We start from the raw sequence: 18,132 nt of genomic DNA, 5'->3' as shown, positions 1-18,132 counted from the left end.
TAAGCACACACCAACACACCCAATGCACACTAGCACTCGGAGTTTTGATCGGTAAACCCTTCCACTTCTCCTGAATCACTATACCAACATACACACAAATACACAGGTCGGTCGGTGTGTGAGTGTCACGCAGAAGTCTATCATTGGTACGTTCATGATGCAAACAACCGTATTAATAATAAGTTATACAAATTATAAATATAATTTTAAATGTCCCCGCTGACAAACAGTCTCCACTCAGAATCGTTTTTCGTAAACAATGATATGATATCATTGAATTCAAAATGAATACTGTCCATTATACAGTAACCACCTTGTTAACTACTATACAGCAGAGCGACATCTTCTTGACAACCATTTAATATTTTTATACCATTGAAAAATAACTGTTTTATCCTTTTGTTTGGAATTAGGTTTTAAACATTAATTTAATTTATTTTGAATCATTAATTATAAGTTTTCTACCTATGATCAAGCAATACGTGAAAAATCGTAATATTTGCATGTCCCAATATAATAGTCAAGATACGCGACTATGAAACGATAAAAGAAAATTAAATTACCAATGAATCTACAGATGAACAATATTTTTGACTTGTTATTTTTTGTTGAACTTTGAACTAAAATTTGTTTTTTCAAAGTTAAATATAACTTTGAATGTTACCTATTCTAAAAAATTTTTTTTTGATATTACTTAAGATTTTATCAAAGATTATTAACAATTTTATCGATATTTATAATTGATTTTGAAATTCACTGTTTTTAGTAAACAATTTCAAATCCCGGGCTTCATATACCATTTACAATGCAGAATCAAAATCAAAAAACTGAATCCAGAAAATGTGAAAAATATGCAAAATACGAATATAAAAAGTCCTCTTATGCAGAGACATATTTAGTGTTACAATACTTACGAGAGTAAGTTGTAAGTGTAACTGCCAAATAAATATAAGTAATGTGTATTTTTTTTGCTTTTAGAGATGATGTTTTTTGTGATATTAAACTAGAAACATAATTCTTGCTCATAAAGTGGTTTTAGCATCAGCTAGTCCATATTTCTATGCAATGTTCACAAATTTTTCAGAAAAGAATAATGATCTTGTGGTTATGAGACAGATAGATTCAACTGCATTGCAGCTGTTGGTAAACTTTATATATTCGGGGGAAATCGTGGTCACTGAAGGAAACGTTCAAGTAATTCTATATAAAATTGGAATTTATTATACACAAAAATATCAATTCAATTATTTATTGTTTATTTCTCAAGGTTTTGTTACCGGTTGCAAATATCTTGCAGTTACAAGAAGTAAAAGACTTGTGTTGTGATTTATTAGAGTCACAACTCTGCCCTACAAATTGTATCGGTATGATGGTATATACGATACACCTGATTTATTTAGCTGTACGAAATTGTTAACAAATTCAGAATTATATATTCAACAGTATTTTTTGTACGAAATATTATTTATTATTATGACTCTATAATGATGTGTTATTTATAATTGTTATATTTTTATTCTTAGAGAAGTTGTTGGTGGCAACGAATTCCTATCGTTATCATCGGAACAATTAATTAAGGTGATCTCCAGTGATAAACTTATAGTCCCATCTGAAGAAAAAGTAGGCAAACCAAAATTGATTATTGTTTTATTTTAGTATATGTGATGGAAAAATTCAACATTCATCTAATATGTGATGAGTAGTATAATTAATTTATAAGTGCATTGAATGTTTTAGGTATTTGAGAGTGTTATTCGTTGGGTAAAACATGAATTGGATTTAAGAAATGTATCTTACCGCAATTAATGAAACACGTACGTTTATCATTAACATCGGAGAATTATATATTAAAAAAAGTAGTTGAGGAACATCTTATTAAGAATTGTTTTAAATGTAAGTTTTTCGTTTGAATATGCTGTTATTTTGAATTATTTTATATTTTTTATATAATTTATTTATAATTTATTAAGGTAAAGATTACATAAGTGAGGCATTAAATTTTTATAGACACAAGTCAGAAGAGCTTATTCCACAAAACATTCGGAATAAACCCAGATATGGATATACAGCATAATTCTGTTATAATTAATTTATATTTCCAGTATATTTAACAATTTAACTATAACAGGTTATTTTAGTTGTTGGTGGACTTGATATTAAATCGAGTACAGCATTTTACGTCCCAAAAATGAACCGATGGCATAAGGGACTAAAAATGACAACAAGCCGTACAAATGCTGGTCTAGCTCTTGTAAAAGATAATATAGTGTTTGGTGTGGGTGGTTCTGATGATCACTGTAATCCTCTTCAGTCTGTCGATGTTTTTGATTTATCTTCAGAATCACCTTGTTGGAAATCAAGTGAAGCCATGTTAGTTAAACGAGATATTACAGGAGTAGGTGTTATAAATGATAATATCTATGCAGTAAGTAATTTTGAATTATAATTCATTCGTTTATTTGTTCTTTCTGCTAGAAAACATGTAACAATAAATTATATAATAAATTTAAGGTCGGCGGATATAATTTTCGTGGTAATATATCAGATAGTGCAGAACTTTTCGACTACAATATTCAAAAATGTCGTATGATAATATCAGATATTATCTACTATGTGTACTTTAAGATATGACTTTGGTATCGGAGTCCTGAATAATCTTTTGTTATAAAATTGTTACAATAAGACACTGATTCATTTTCATTAATCGGCAAACCTATCTACATATAGGAGTTACCAAAACTCGATTTCATTTTTGCAATAGAATTATAAGTTATTAATATTGTTAACGTTTGAAAATGTTTGAAAATGATAATACAAAATATATTAAAGTAGGTAATTAAACTTAGAATAAAGATTATATTTTTAGTTTTTATTAAAATAGTATTTGTTCGTACTTTGTCAAGATTGAGTTTTAATTTCTAATGAATTTCAAACTTATGTAATATTTAATTTGATATGCTATTTACTTTGATTAATACATCTTTGTAGTTAAAAATAATAGCATTGTATCAATTTAACTTTTCATAAACAGGTGCTCAATAACTTTCATTGAGAACGCTATGCAATAATGTTTGTACTCTTCCATATGTATTAATTACATTTTTAGGTAGGAGGTTTTAAGGAATCATTATGGAAGGCTTTAGACACTGTCGAGTGTTATCACCCCAGTATTTTCAAATGGACAGAATTCACAAAAATGTGTGAACATCGCAGATGTGCTGGTGTAGGAGTTTTAGATGGTTTACTGTATGCTGTAGGTGGTCTGGGTGGTTACGATGGATTTAACCGCCTGAACAGTGTTGAAGCATACAGACCAAGTACAGGTGTTTGGACACATATTGCGGACATGAACTTTCGTCGACATTGTGCAGGTAGCTTGTCATAGAATAATTCATAATTATTGAATGAAACATTTTTTAAAAAATATATTGAATCTAAATACATTTTCAATATAGGAGTAGTTGCATTAGACGGCTTATTATATGTCATTGGCGGAATTCAAGGTTCTTTTGAGGATTCTACAGAATGTTACAACCCAAAACCAATACCTGGACCATAGTTGCACCGTTAAGGTATCATGAAGAGGCTTCAGCAGGAGTAGTATACCATTAATAGGACTGGATTTTTTAAAACTTGTTAGCATTAATGATTTTTTTCTTAAACAATATTTAAATGTTTTCTTACATTGTATTATAGTATTTTAATTTATTTTTTTTATAGTTTCTGAATGTTTTATTAAAGAGTCACGTATTATATTCGTAATCATAACGAAATTGTTCAACTAATGATCTGTACATAGCTAAAAATGTATATTTGTATTTTAATCATCCATTTCTATAAGAAATGAACATTTAAATTAAAGTTTATCATAAGCAGTTAATACTATAAGTTATAACCAAAATGTATAGCAAAACAAATATATACCTAAACACAATTTTAACTATAGATATTCTTAGTTCAAATATGGATCAAATTAGAGAGGTATTTAAATTGAGAGAAATGGTTTTGACCAATTATGCTATTTCGTTATAATTTAAATATTAAATAATTATAAAATAATTTTACAAATTTCAAGTATATTTACATTCTAGGATCATTTTTTTTTTTTTTGAAAAAAAATATCACTTGATGAGAAATAATAACTTAACATGTGAATATTTAATTTTGCAAACATTTAAATTTCAGTCACATAAAAAATATTTGTTTAATTTTTTTTTTTATTTTAATACTAAGAAGTACTTACATTATATTAACAACTTATGAGAAACTTTATAGATATTACCTTTTCAAATCTTAGGTGTGAATATAAAAATTTTAGTTTGAATCTTCCTGCCAAGTAAACTAAATTTGTATTTATTTCAGTTAAAACAATTCACATTTTCATATAGGTTATGAATAAATATAAATAATACATTATTATTAAAGGACCATAACACACTCAAAATTGACATGTATTTAAAAAATCACAAGAAATCTGACACAACAAATGACACCAATAATATTTTTCTGCGTTGAATAGTTTTAGAATTACGACGTCTTTAAAATAACGTGTGACGTCATAAGATCCTACCCGCGGCGGCGACGTACCTATATACACGTGTTACTAATCGGGTATGTTCTCACTGTTCTTAGTAAATTGATTCCTATATTGTGATTTTAAACATTAAATATTTCACATAATTTTCTAAACATGTAAGTATTATCTTTGTGATATGAATATATTTTATTATTTTTTTTATTATTTATTAACTTATTATTATTATTATTACAAGTACGTATAGTGGTATACAAACGTTGTTTACAGTTTAAATTTTTCAACTAATACAGTTCCATTACCATTGCACGTTTAAGTAGACCTACATAAGTGGTTTATTATACTTATTTTCCACATAAAGGCACTATGATGATTTTTTTCTAGAGTTTTTAGTCGTTTTGTCAAACTTTTTGATAAGTGCCAAACATCGAACTCATGTTCGATGTTCGGATGTGTTCGAATATAACAACAAATTCCCTAATGCCAATCTGTTAAAAATACATTAATGTTACATTCGTCGTTTTTTTTTCAAGTTCTTGAAGTAGTGATTCGCATTTTTCTAAGTCACCCTGAACCATTCCTTTTTGAGTAATTTTAAAATCTATTATTTTGGAGCTTCGAACATCCATGACTGAGTACGTGCAGTACTTGGCGCAAAAACCGGGGGAGTCAAATTGACCATCACCAGTTAACCAAATACTTGTACCCATTTTTAGTTCGTTTATATTATTTTGTCTGTGTTGATCCCAAATTAGATTTACTACAGGTGCTGTATAGTTGTTAATGATTTTATCATAAACTGTTCTTGAAAAAAATGCAAGTTTTAAAGACGAACAAAATATTTTCATTTGATTAAATAATACAGAATATACTCGACAGAATCACTAATATCAGTTTAGGTTTATAAATTATAAGACATAAGTAGATAGATACCACGAAGTACGGACTAAGATAATTATACAAATAGTTTTTATTATTCCGTGCTAGGTATAAATAAAATTGTTTTCACTAATAAAATAATAATAACAGTCACTTGATAACCGATAATGCGTCTATTTTTCCCGAATAATAATACATGGCCGCCGCGGTGCGCCGTAGAGTTGGATCTTTTGACGTCACGCGTAATTTTTTAAAACGCCCGTAACTTTAGAACGAATCATCGTAGACAATTTTTATTTACATTATTTGTTTATGCAAGTTCGTAATAATAATAATAGACAATAAAAATAAATATAATTTTTGTGTTGTATGGTCCTTTAAATTTGGATTAATAAATTTCGAATACATTTTACATATTCGGTGGTTTACTTAGATTCTACCTTTTATATCACACATTTTAAAGCAATTTACTATTTTGCATTTTTTTTTCTTTTCGTCTTTTTACACTTACTCGACGTAGGTTACTATTGTTGGGATTATAATGTACACAAATGTATATCTAATTTTTGAGTTGTTCGTATTTCAGTATCGTTCCTTCAGGTTAATTAGGGGTAGGCTTATTTTCCTATTGTTATAATAAAAAATAAAATTAAAATGTAATTAGTTTCGATGTAACTAGTTTCGATTTTTACGCACATTTTACATACTCTGTACGTTCGTTTTATTATTTGTTTGAATTATATGTTATAAGCTTACGTCAACCTTTGGCTGCGTACCAATAAATGTATTATTAATATTTTTCGCAAAACGACCCGTTTAATATGTTTAAATAATAGTTAGTGCCGAGTGACCAGACCGAATACGTTGGCACAAAAGGTACAACATAATGTACCAACGGCCAATATTATTATATTAATTGTATTTTTATAGAAAAATAGCAACAACTCACAGCTCTCTTGATTTTATTTATTTAATTCCGAATTCCTCTGATTTGGACATTCTCATGTTGCACTTGTTGCAGAAGACATTATAAACATTCAGGTATGGGTTAAGGATGATCAAACTTCCTACCTAAATGTGATTATTTTATAGTTACGAAATTTGCAGATAATAACTCAAACGACGGAAATTTTTTTACATTATTATCAACAAAATATATGTGCAATGTGCACACAATTATAACTAAATAAACTTACTATATAGCTGTGAATTCGTAGAAATATGCACTGAACTTTTTATTTGATAGAAAAGTGTGTAACGCCACAAGACCCTTAACCTTTAGTAGTACAATTAATAATCTAATGAATTTGAAAATACGGTCGATGTAAGTATATTATATTAAACGTTCTAAAAGTCAGAATTTGAATAAATTATTTGTTAAATTAAAAATGGAGAACCCAATGACTTGCGAATCACTCTGTATATTCTATATATTTGTGTAAGCTAGGAATGGCAATGTGTATGTATGACGAATATAGGTATTTATAAATTGTATACTACGGGAGTAAACAAAAACACATTCTTTACTACACAAACTAAATTTGCTTTTCTTTTCGATCTCTGAAACTCTCAGTACTATCACGGTTGTGAGTGTGTTTCAACAAAAAATCAGTAATTTATTATTTAAATGACTTATGTGATGAACTATGTTAATTAAAATCGTAGTGTTTTTTTTTTTTGCCACAATACAATTTTACTAGATTTTTGAACAGTAAGAAATTTTTAATACCATTACAAGTTGCAAAGATTTCAAGTTAACAACAATTAAGGTAAAAAAATATTACAAGGTACCTATATTGAACTCAACAATATTTAACAAATAATATACATTGTACAAAATACCTCAAAACATATTATTGTTTGTACGGTTTACAAGAGGTTTTCCGTAATAGGTACCTATAGGTTTCTATTCATCTTTAATTATTTGTTATGGCTTATTTTTTTTTTGTATTTTATTGGACATACTAATATGATTATAACAATGTGTTTTTTTACTGCAGGAATTATAATTAAAATGAAAATGTTCGATTTTAATTTCAATTTTGCTTATTGATATTAGATGTTTTTCTTTTAAATTTAAAAAAATGTGTAAGGGTCACTCTGCTGTGCAGTGTTATAAGTGGCTCACTGTATAAGGGATGGTATCAAATTTTAATTCGATGATATAATAATATAATTTTATACGAAAAACGGTTCTGATTGGAGACGATTTGTCAGTGTGGATATTTTATATTATATCTATATTGTTATTATTTATTATTAATACAGTAGCCGATAAGTTGAATTAATATTATACAATTACAACAAAATAACAAAAATCGTTATTCTTAGTTGTTTAACAAGTTATTTCGTCCTAAATTTACGTAAATTGGTTTTGTATTTTTTAGATTTTTTGGTTCCAGAATAACCTACTTAGTACTAACGTTGAACGTAACTTTTATTTTACATTACCAATCCTTAGTTATACAAGTTGAACATTTAATACATTTTTAATTACAAAACGTTTTTAAATTGACATTCATAGAAAAAAAAGACATCGCGGGACACCTGGTAGATGTGAAACATCAACAATTTTCTTATTGTAATAATGTTGAAAATTGAAAAACCACAGTCGACGGGTAGTTGACATCTATAACATTGGCCTGGTCCATGGTTGAAATATACAAGGTTATTGTATTTGTACCCTTTATAGATCAAATATTTGATGATAAAAACAAAAATGGCAGCGTAAAGAGAGCCAATAATAATCAAGTATAGGTACATCCACGGGAATTTCGAATTTGTTAGCTTTTGTCAGCGTGTTATTGATGATAAGAAAAATGTATATTTTTGATATCCCTTTACGCAGCCATTTTGTTTATGATGATAACAATCCTAGGCAATATGCAATAACCTGTATATTTCAACCTTGCCCTGGTCGCCGGTGTCGACTACTCGCCCACAAAATTCGCTAAACTAGACCGGTTTAAAATTATCCCACATCATCCCGCATCGGAATGATAAATTATATGGTCCAAACATCCCGGTGAATTATTTTTCATTTGACGGTTCATAATTTTGATTGGCGATGAGATAACGTTTTCAAATATATTATAGGCGATCAGGTACTGTCTCAATAATCTAATGGTATATTTGGTTTTTATTTTTGTTTATTTTTAGTGCGTGTATTTATTTTTTCCCCGAAATGACGATTTCTTCAAACGTCAATAACAATAACATACCATATTATATTATACTCTATTATTGTGGACTGTTGTTACGTCTGGATATAATTAATTTAATAACATTAATAACGTTTTAACGTAACATATCTTCGGATGTATACAGCGTGTTCCTTTAATATACAGAATGATTGAAAAATATAAAATTATTTTTATCACTAATTATAGAATTTGTTTTTGATATAAAAATTATTACGAACAGTACCATCAGTATTTATATATTTTAACTACTTCTACTCTTCAATTATTAATATAACAATTAGATTAATTATTATTAATTATATACAGAGGATATATACAAATTGCAAAGCTCGGGTCGCCGGTGTCGACGCACAGTCGACCGGATGTATTTTCGGTGCCGCGATAATATGGGATACGCGCTAATTAGAGTTCTAAATTTGAAACATTTAAAAATTGAAAATTTCACTGTTCTTGAAATATTTCAATGAAATTATGAAAAATATTTTTTCTTCTTTTAAACGTGTTTGGTTATAGATGACTAGAAACAATAAATTGATAACACACTTAGAATTAAAGAAAAACATATTATTTTTGTTGATTTATTATTTCATATTTGTATATTCTATATTTTTATAGTGCTGAAAAATATTCCTGGCATTTATTTGAGAATAAAAATATTTTTTTACATGAGTTTTAAAATATTGTTGTATATCAGCAATCCAAAAGATAATGGTGTGAAATAAAGTTGAAGTCAATTCCAACAATGAATGAAATAATAGTGTATTTTTAGTAATTATAAAGTGTACAAAAGTCGTATACAATGTGTGTATATTATGTGGATGAGTGATGTGAAGGTGCTCTGGGCTCATTATTTAATACTTAGATCATATAGTTTGTTATAACTACTATAGATTTGTTAAACAACTTATAAATTATATGTAAATATGTTACATATTTTCTTTGTTTCATACAATAAACCATTTTTTAAAAATATTCATTAAGAAGTTGCCGACTTTAAACTTTTAGGTATAGTAAACATTTTATTTTTATTTTTCATCAAAATGAAATATTTCAAGAAAATAAATTTCATGAAATTTTAAAACCCTAGCGTCGATAATAGCCACGGTGCTCAAAGCCCATAAGCCTAACTTTCAACTTAATAAGTTACTTTTTTCAAGATTAACGTGTTAACATCAAGTTAATTTTATTTCAAAAATATCTAAAACTAAGATAATTTTCATCCGAAGAATAATTCAAAATTTTGAATGTGTTTTTACTTTGTTGTATCATTTTAAATTTCCCCAGTAATTTTCTTGAACGTAAAGAAAAACTATCTAATAAACCATATTATGTGTCTGGATTTTTTTTTTTTTGCAAATTAGCAAATTTTAACTTTACAATAAGTAAAGTTACTTTTTTCAAAGTTAACTTTTAACTTAACGGGTTAATGAAAAAAAATATGAGTAACTTTTAACTTTACTTAACTTAATGACTTAAAAATAACTTAACTTAACGAATTAAAAAAAATCTTTAAGATGATACTTAAAATAGGTTCGTTTTCAATTTTCTAAATAGTTATTTAATGCCAAGGGAAAAACCACCGATAAAATTACAAAAAACCGCTAAAAACGGGATTCTAACTTCTAACACTTTGTTTATCACCATAGAAACGAATAAAATTAATAACAATATATTATAATATTATTCATTCAACTTACTGTCTACCGCAATAATAACAAGCAATAACAATATAATCATAATTTAAAATATCCACACTGGCAAATAGTCTCCACTCTGCAGAATCCTTTTTCGTATATAATGATATTCCCACACGGTATTCCTAACTACGGTAGAAATATTTTCAGGAAAATAATATAGTTTTTAAAATATTATAAAATGTACGTGAATAATTAAGAAATATTTTAGTTATATTATTTGGCCAAGAAGTTTAAATTTTTGAAAGTATATTATAGAAAAGATTTACAAAACATTTTAACCGTGTATTTACAAAAAACGATTTTAAGGAAACTTTATAAAAATATTAAGTCAACATTTTTATGCAATCATATAGTTCAATATTTTATTATGAAGAGAAGAAAATATTTATAAAACAATATTAGTCAAATATTCACATAATATTATAATTTTTCAAATGTGGGATTATATCATTGAATTCAAATAATATTTAATGGATTTAAATAATATTTATTATTAACAATGGATGCTGTTATATTATAACAGGTGCTTAAAATTGATTTTAAAATGAACTGTTTTTAGTTAAAAGCTTCAAATCCCGGATTTCATAAGCCATTTACAATGCAGAATCAAAATCCAAAAATAGAATACAGAAAATGTGAAAAATATGCAAAATACGAATATAAAAAATCCTCTTATGCAGAGACATATATAGTGTTACAATCCTTACGAGAGTAAGTTGTAAGTGTAACTGCCAGATAAATATAAGTAACGTGTTTTTTTTTCTTTTAGAGATGAGGTTTTTTGTGATATTAAACTGGAAACAGACGATCACAAAATAATTATCGCCCATAAAGTGGTTTTAGCATCAGCTAGTCCATATTTCTATGCAATGTTCACAAATTTTTCAGAAAGGAATCATGATCTTGTTGTAATGAGACAGATAGATTCAACGGCTTTACAGCTGTTGATAAATTTTATTTATTCGGGGGATATCGTGGTCACTGAAGAAAACGTTCAGGTAATACTATATAAAATTGGAATTTATTATACACAAAAAAATCATTCAAATTATTTATCATTTATTTCTCAAGGTTTTGTTACCAGTTGCAAATCTCTTGCAGTTACAAGAAGTAAAAGAGGTGTGTTGTGATTTTTTATAGACACAACTCTGCCCTACAAATTGTATCGGTATATTCGATATAGCTGATTTACATAGCTGCATGGAATTGTTGAAAAGTTCAGAATTATATATTCAACAACACTTTTCGTACGAAATATAATTTATTCTTATGATTTTAAATGAAGGACATTTTATTTATTTTTGTTACATTTTAATTTTTAGAGAAGTTATTGGAAGTGACGAATTTCTATCGTTATCATCGGAACAATTAATTATGTTGATCTCCAGTGATAAACTTATAGTTCCATCCGAAGAAAAAGTAGGCAAATTAATATTGATTATTGTAATATTTTGTTATTGGAGAAGGAAAAATTATATAAATATATATGTTGTCAAATAATTTATAAGTACATTTATTGTTTTACGTTTTAGGTATTTGAATGTGTTATTCGTTGGGTAAAACATGAATTGGGTTCAAGAAAATGTGTTTTACCCCAATTAATGGAACACGTACGTTTACCATTAACATCAAATAATTACATATTAAATAAAGTAATTGAGGAACCTCTTATTAAGAATTGTATTAAATGTAAGTTTTTTATTTAAACATGTTTTTACTGTGAATTAATTTATATTTTAAAATATTTAAATTTTTTTATAATTTATTAAGGTGAAGAGTACATAAGTGAAGCATTAAATTTTCATAGGCTCAAGTCAGAAGAGCTTATTCCACAAAACATCCGGTTTAAACCCAGACAAGCAGATAAAGTATAATTCTGTTATAATGTATTTTTCTTTTCAATATATTTAATAGTTTAACTAAAACAGGTTATATTGGCTGTTGATGGAATGGATACCAAATTAAGTAATGGTACAGAATTTTTTGAACCAAAAATGAGCCGATGGCATAATGGACCAGAAATGATAACAAACCGTAAAAATCCTGGTCTAGCTGTAGTGAAAGATAATTTAGTGTTTGCCGTGGGTGGTTCTACTGATAATTTTGAACCTCTTCGGTCTGTTGATGTGCTTGACTTATCTTTAGAACCACCTTGTTGGAAACCAAGTGTTGACATGTTGGTTAAACGAAATATTTTAGGAGTTGGCGTAATAAATAATCATTTATATGCCGTAAGTAATGTTGAATTATAATTTAATAATTGTTTTGTTACTTCTGTTATAAAGTAGGTAAAAATTAATTATATAATACATTTAAGGTCGGTGGACATAATTATAGTGATTCTGCATTAGATAGTGCAGAAGTTTTTGATTACAATACTCAAGAATGGCGTATGATAACTAATATGTCTACTAGAAGATCCGACCCTGGGATCGGAGTCCTGGATAATCTTCTATACGCGGTAAACTAATATTATTTATTTAATTTTAATTGTATATATTTGTTAGTTTGTTACAATAATAATTGTTATTAAGATAAAAAAATGTTCCTGATAAAGAATCAACGAATATAACATCTATTAAAAAAAGCAAATCCTTTAATAAAAATGTAAATAGATAATAATTATAAAATAATATAATTATATAAAATATATTTTACTATACATACACCTATATTCTGTATCTATATAATATACCTCATTAATATACTCACTTCCCGATAAAAAAATTCTCTTGAGCGAGTACTGAGGAATATATTATATCGATAAATTATAATGAGAATAAATAATATAGTTATATAAAATATATTTGGTTAAGAGGACGTCGCACCCGCATATGTTGTCTCCGGCTTACACGTGTACGACATAGCAAATTTTACGCTCAGCAGATCACGTTTAGCCCCGTTAATTTTAAAACTAGAGCGAATTGACCTTTGATAAAATTTAAAGTTAAGAATGTTATCTAGGGCATCTCGTCGGCTTTTTGTTATATTTCGGTTTTAAAGTGAATTATGAGTATTTTAAAATTTTAAATTGTTTAAACATCTTTTAATGCTCATAACTCGATTTCAAATTAAAGTTTAACAAAAAACCGATGAGATGCCCTAGATAACATTTTTAACTTTAAATTTTATAAGAGGTCAATTTACTCTAATTTTAAAATTAACAGGGCTAAACGTGATCTGCTGAGCGTAAAATTTGCTATGTCGTACACGTGTAAGACGGAGACAACATGAGCGGGTGCGACGTCTTCTTAAATACCTTCTGAATTCAATGATTCAATAATTTCATCATGGGCTGATTCATTTTCATTGATTGTCAAACCTACCTATATAGGAGGTAGTCCAGTGTTGGGTAAGTTACTTTTAAAAAGTAATAAGTTACTTTACTCGTTTCTAAGAGATAAATGTAAAGTTACTTTACTCGTTACTCAAATAAAATTGTAATGAAGTTACTTTACTTTTCAAATAAAAAAGTAACTCATTACTTTCTCGTTAAAAAAAAAAGTACCAAAACTCGATTTTATTTTTGCAATAAATTTATTCATAATTTATAGTATTGTATTTATTCAACTTTTCATAAATATGTACACAATCATTTTTTTTAAACTCTTCAATTTGAATTAATTCAATTTTGTAGGCAGGAGGTTTTGATCAATCATCACTGCAGACTTTTGACACTGTTGAATGTTATGATCCCAGCATTGATACATGGACACCAGTCGCAAAAATGTGTGGACGTCGCAGAGGTTTTGGTGTAGGAGTTTTAAACGGCGTACTTTATGCTGTAGGTGGTCATGATGGACTTAACTGCCTGAGTAGTGTTGAAGCATACAGACCAAGTACAGGAGTTTGGACTACTATTGCGGACATGAATTTTACTCGACTTCGTGCAGGTAGCTTCTCGTTAAATAATTAAAAAACATTTTATGAAACATTTTTTTTAAATATATTGAATTTTACTTGTTTTTCAATATAGGAGTAGTTGCACTAGACGGTTTATTGTATGTCGTTGGTGGATCTTACAACTGTTACATTGTGGATTCTACTGAATATTACAACCCTGAAACCAATACCTGGACCATAGTCACGGCGTCGAAAAATTATCCACATACTTCAGGAGGAATAGTAGCTATTAATATGCCACGACATTTTAAAACTTGTTAGCATCCATGATTATTTTTTGATACAATGTTTAAACGTTTTCTTATTTTGTATTTTAGTATTTTAATTTATTTTTAATTAATTTTTTACTATTTGAATGTTGTATTAAAAGGTTTCGTATTATATTCGTCACTATGACGAACATTTGCAAATAATGATTTGTACCTAGCTAAAAATGTATAGTATGTTTCATTTCTATTTTAATTATCCATAGCTAGGGATTGAACATTTAAATTAAGGTTTATCATAATTTGTTTTTACTGAAACCAAAAATTCTATACAATTTATACCTTAACACGATTTCCTTTATAGATACCTACTTTAAGTTCAAATTTGGCTGAAATTATACAGCGGTATTTAAACGGAGAATAACGGTTTTAGTTATTTTGCTTTAATTTAAAAATAATATTTATCGATACTTGGAATTTTTAAAGTATGTATATTATAATTTATAAAAAAAATGATAATTTTAAATGCTATGTTTTTGTCAATATTTAATTCAACCATTATAGTATTACTTATAGTAAAATAAATTACCTTATAATAATAATTTCCGTTCTTCAAATGAGACCCCTCCTTATTCGTGATATATTTAGTGGATTATTATTTTGGGTATGTTAATATTGGTACCTACTTAGTTCAGAATACTAACAGTTATTAGTTCTTAAAATGCTTATAAAATTATTTAAATAATTATAAATGTTTATGGATTATTATTAATTCGTAATTACTAACATTTTAAGATCTCCATAGGCTCCATATCTTCCAAACTCATTATCGTGGACATGATCTGTGTACACAAAAATAGTGAACTCAAAAACTACTTGTTTGATTTTGATAAGGCTACATATTCAGAAGAATTATTTTGACTATTTAAAAATAACATGACTGATTCTCAATTAATTACCCTGTAGATTTTATATTTATTTAGCAGTAACAATAATAAAACAAATAAGTATAAAATGATTATTAATTGTACGTGGATTAAGAGGACGTTATACAGAAATGTGTTGTCATTGTCTTACAATTGCGTAATAAAGTTTAAAATTAGAGTGGATTGACCATATACATTTAAAAATAAGATTATTATCTAAGCCGTGTCATAGGATTTTTATCATATTTTAATTTTAAAACGAGTTCTGAGTATTTTTAAATTGAAAATCGTTTGCACCGTAAAATTGGGTGACTTCGGACAATAGTATACCATGTTTTTGTAGTTATTTTATAATTTTATAATACACATTTAATAATATAATACAAATTGAAAACTGGTATCCACGTTAATATCTATTATAACCTTCATATAAAATAATATTTATTTATTACGAAATGTTTTTACACCACATGTTATGGACGTAAATACAAAATATTTAAATTTTAAATTATATAACAAAACAACTGTAGCACAACAACTAATGAACATGTTTTATTGCAGTTTTCGGTAATCTACTGATTACGTCAACTGATCTGTTTTAATTTATTGTTATATGTGGACATTTTTAAGTTATTTAATCTCTTACTGACTACTGTAGTGTTAAATCGTATTAACCATTAAAAACTGTAGGTGGCTTCGGACAACACATTTACTAAGCCCGGGTCATATGTCAAAAATGTAGGAGGTCGTTCGTATAAGAATTATAATCGTAATGAAATTAAATATATAATTGATGCTGTCAGATATAAAAATAATGACAAGAAAACAAGAAAATTCAGAAAAGTAATATGTAAATACATTTTAAGTTCACATTTCGATAGAAAAGTAAAGAATTATTTTTTAGAATTTTAAATAAAGTATGTTGTAATTGCGATAAATGTTTGTGTTTTTTTTTTATCTCAATTTGTAACTTTTTTCAAAAAAATATCTATATTGTCCGAAGTCAACAAATACTAAAACAATTGTAGGTGAAAATAGGATTGTGTCCAAAGTCAACTGTTTTATTAGGTTGACATCCGATAATTTTTTTTTTTTTCAAGTTTGTTTATGAAGTCCAATTGTAATTTAACGATCATATAAAGTGGTTGAAAATGTGTAGATGTTAGTTATTAATTTTTACTTTATTATTCAATCATAATTTAAAAAAAAAAACACGAAAAAGGGTCCGGAATCACCCAGTTTACGGTAAGTACATCTTAAAATACTCATACTCCATGTACACATAAATATCAATAGAATTTTACTATATTTCTGTGTATTAGAAGAAAATACGCTGTGTTTTATTTTTAAGATTGCGTTTTACTAATAACTAATAAGTAATAAGTAATAACTATAACGATTACGGAACACTTGTCGTATGAGCTCTATACTACGCGAATACAATAATCACTTAACATAACTTAAAATAGCTTATAAAAAATTGTGTATATATTTGATCATCCTGCAATGTCTAAACATTTGAATTTCTATCACTTATGAATGAATGGTGTAAATGTATAATGTAAATGTAAATAACTTAACATGAATTATATACATTTATTTAATTTATGGTTTTTAAGTATACAGACAACATAAATATACATTCATACACTATCCGTCACCTTCGCACTAACGGGGTTGTTATCAGAAACCTACACTTTTTCATCTTAAGTTATGACATTTTTAGTGATTTGATTGAGGTGGGACACTCAGTGAAACACATATATAACGCAAAAAAACAATTGTCCTGATAACCACCTCACGAACGAGTACTCTAAAGACCGTCATAGTCACGCCAAATGTTCGCTTTGCACTAAGGTACACACTGCTATTTTCATAGGATGCACAAAAAAGAAGACCCACGATAGTGGTGTAGCTAAAAAGCCTACACAGGACCCCGTGTTAACATAATTTTATTTTTTAGTTCAACTGCAACACCGTGGATCTGTTTCAATTAAGTAAGTACCCATTTACATTTACATATTTTACAGGTATGAGTAGGTATTAACATTTTATTGAAATGATTATAACGTTTATATTTGACTAAAAACGATTGAAATTAATTGTAAACGTAATTATAACGAAAAGCGATAATCAAAAATAATTAAATACCGCAAAACAAAACAAAACGATTAACAAAATATATTGTATGTCATTAAATGAAAAATAACGCAAAACGTAATTTATAGAATATCATTAAACGAAAAATGAAGCAAAACGTAATTTATAGAATACCATTGACCGAAAAATAACTCGGAACGAAATATTTTAAAATTTATTTATTTAAAAGGTCTATTGGTTTCGTAGAAACATTTATTTCATGCAAAAAACTAAGAATTGATTATATTATATTCCGTATCCGGAAATAACTACCTGCATTAGTTATTGTTTTTAATTTTAATAGGTATTAACACTATTTTAAATAACGATGAACGCAAAACTTGTGTAACGTTTTAATTCTCTATAACGAAAAACGAAAATCTCGGATGACGTTTTAATTGTAAATAACATAACGGAATTTTTTTTCCAAATGCAAGCCCTGCTACCTATTGAGTATATTTTACACATTCGAAAATTTACTTCGACTCGATCGAACAAGTACGTTTATACTCGATTGGCATCAAAGTGCAAAGGATAAAATATACCTAGTAAAGGCCTATATATTAATTACTCTTTAACGGATAAACTGTAACAAGTCCCCGCTACTGCAGTTTTGAGTGGAGTGAAAATTCGCATGTATATTAT

The 18,132-nt window shown here is 27.4% G+C and overlaps 2 pseudogenes; both read left to right on the top strand.

The window, feature by feature from the left end:
- The first annotated feature begins 805 nt into the window (after window positions 1–805).
- Window positions 806–3,640, top strand: LOC132947895 (kelch-like protein 2; annotated as a pseudogene).
- Window positions 3,641–6,980: 3,340 nt separating this feature from the next.
- On the top strand, window positions 6,981–16,268 carry LOC132947894 (ring canal kelch homolog; annotated as a pseudogene).
- Window positions 16,269–18,132: the final 1,864 nt, after the last annotated feature.

This window comes from Metopolophium dirhodum, chromosome 6, assembly GCF_019925205.1.
Source record: "Metopolophium dirhodum isolate CAU chromosome 6, ASM1992520v1, whole genome shotgun sequence".
Lineage (NCBI taxonomy): Eukaryota > Metazoa > Arthropoda > Insecta > Hemiptera > Aphididae > Metopolophium > Metopolophium dirhodum.
Note: the sequence above shows the minus strand (reverse complement) of the source record. Positions and strands in the feature narration are given on the sequence as shown.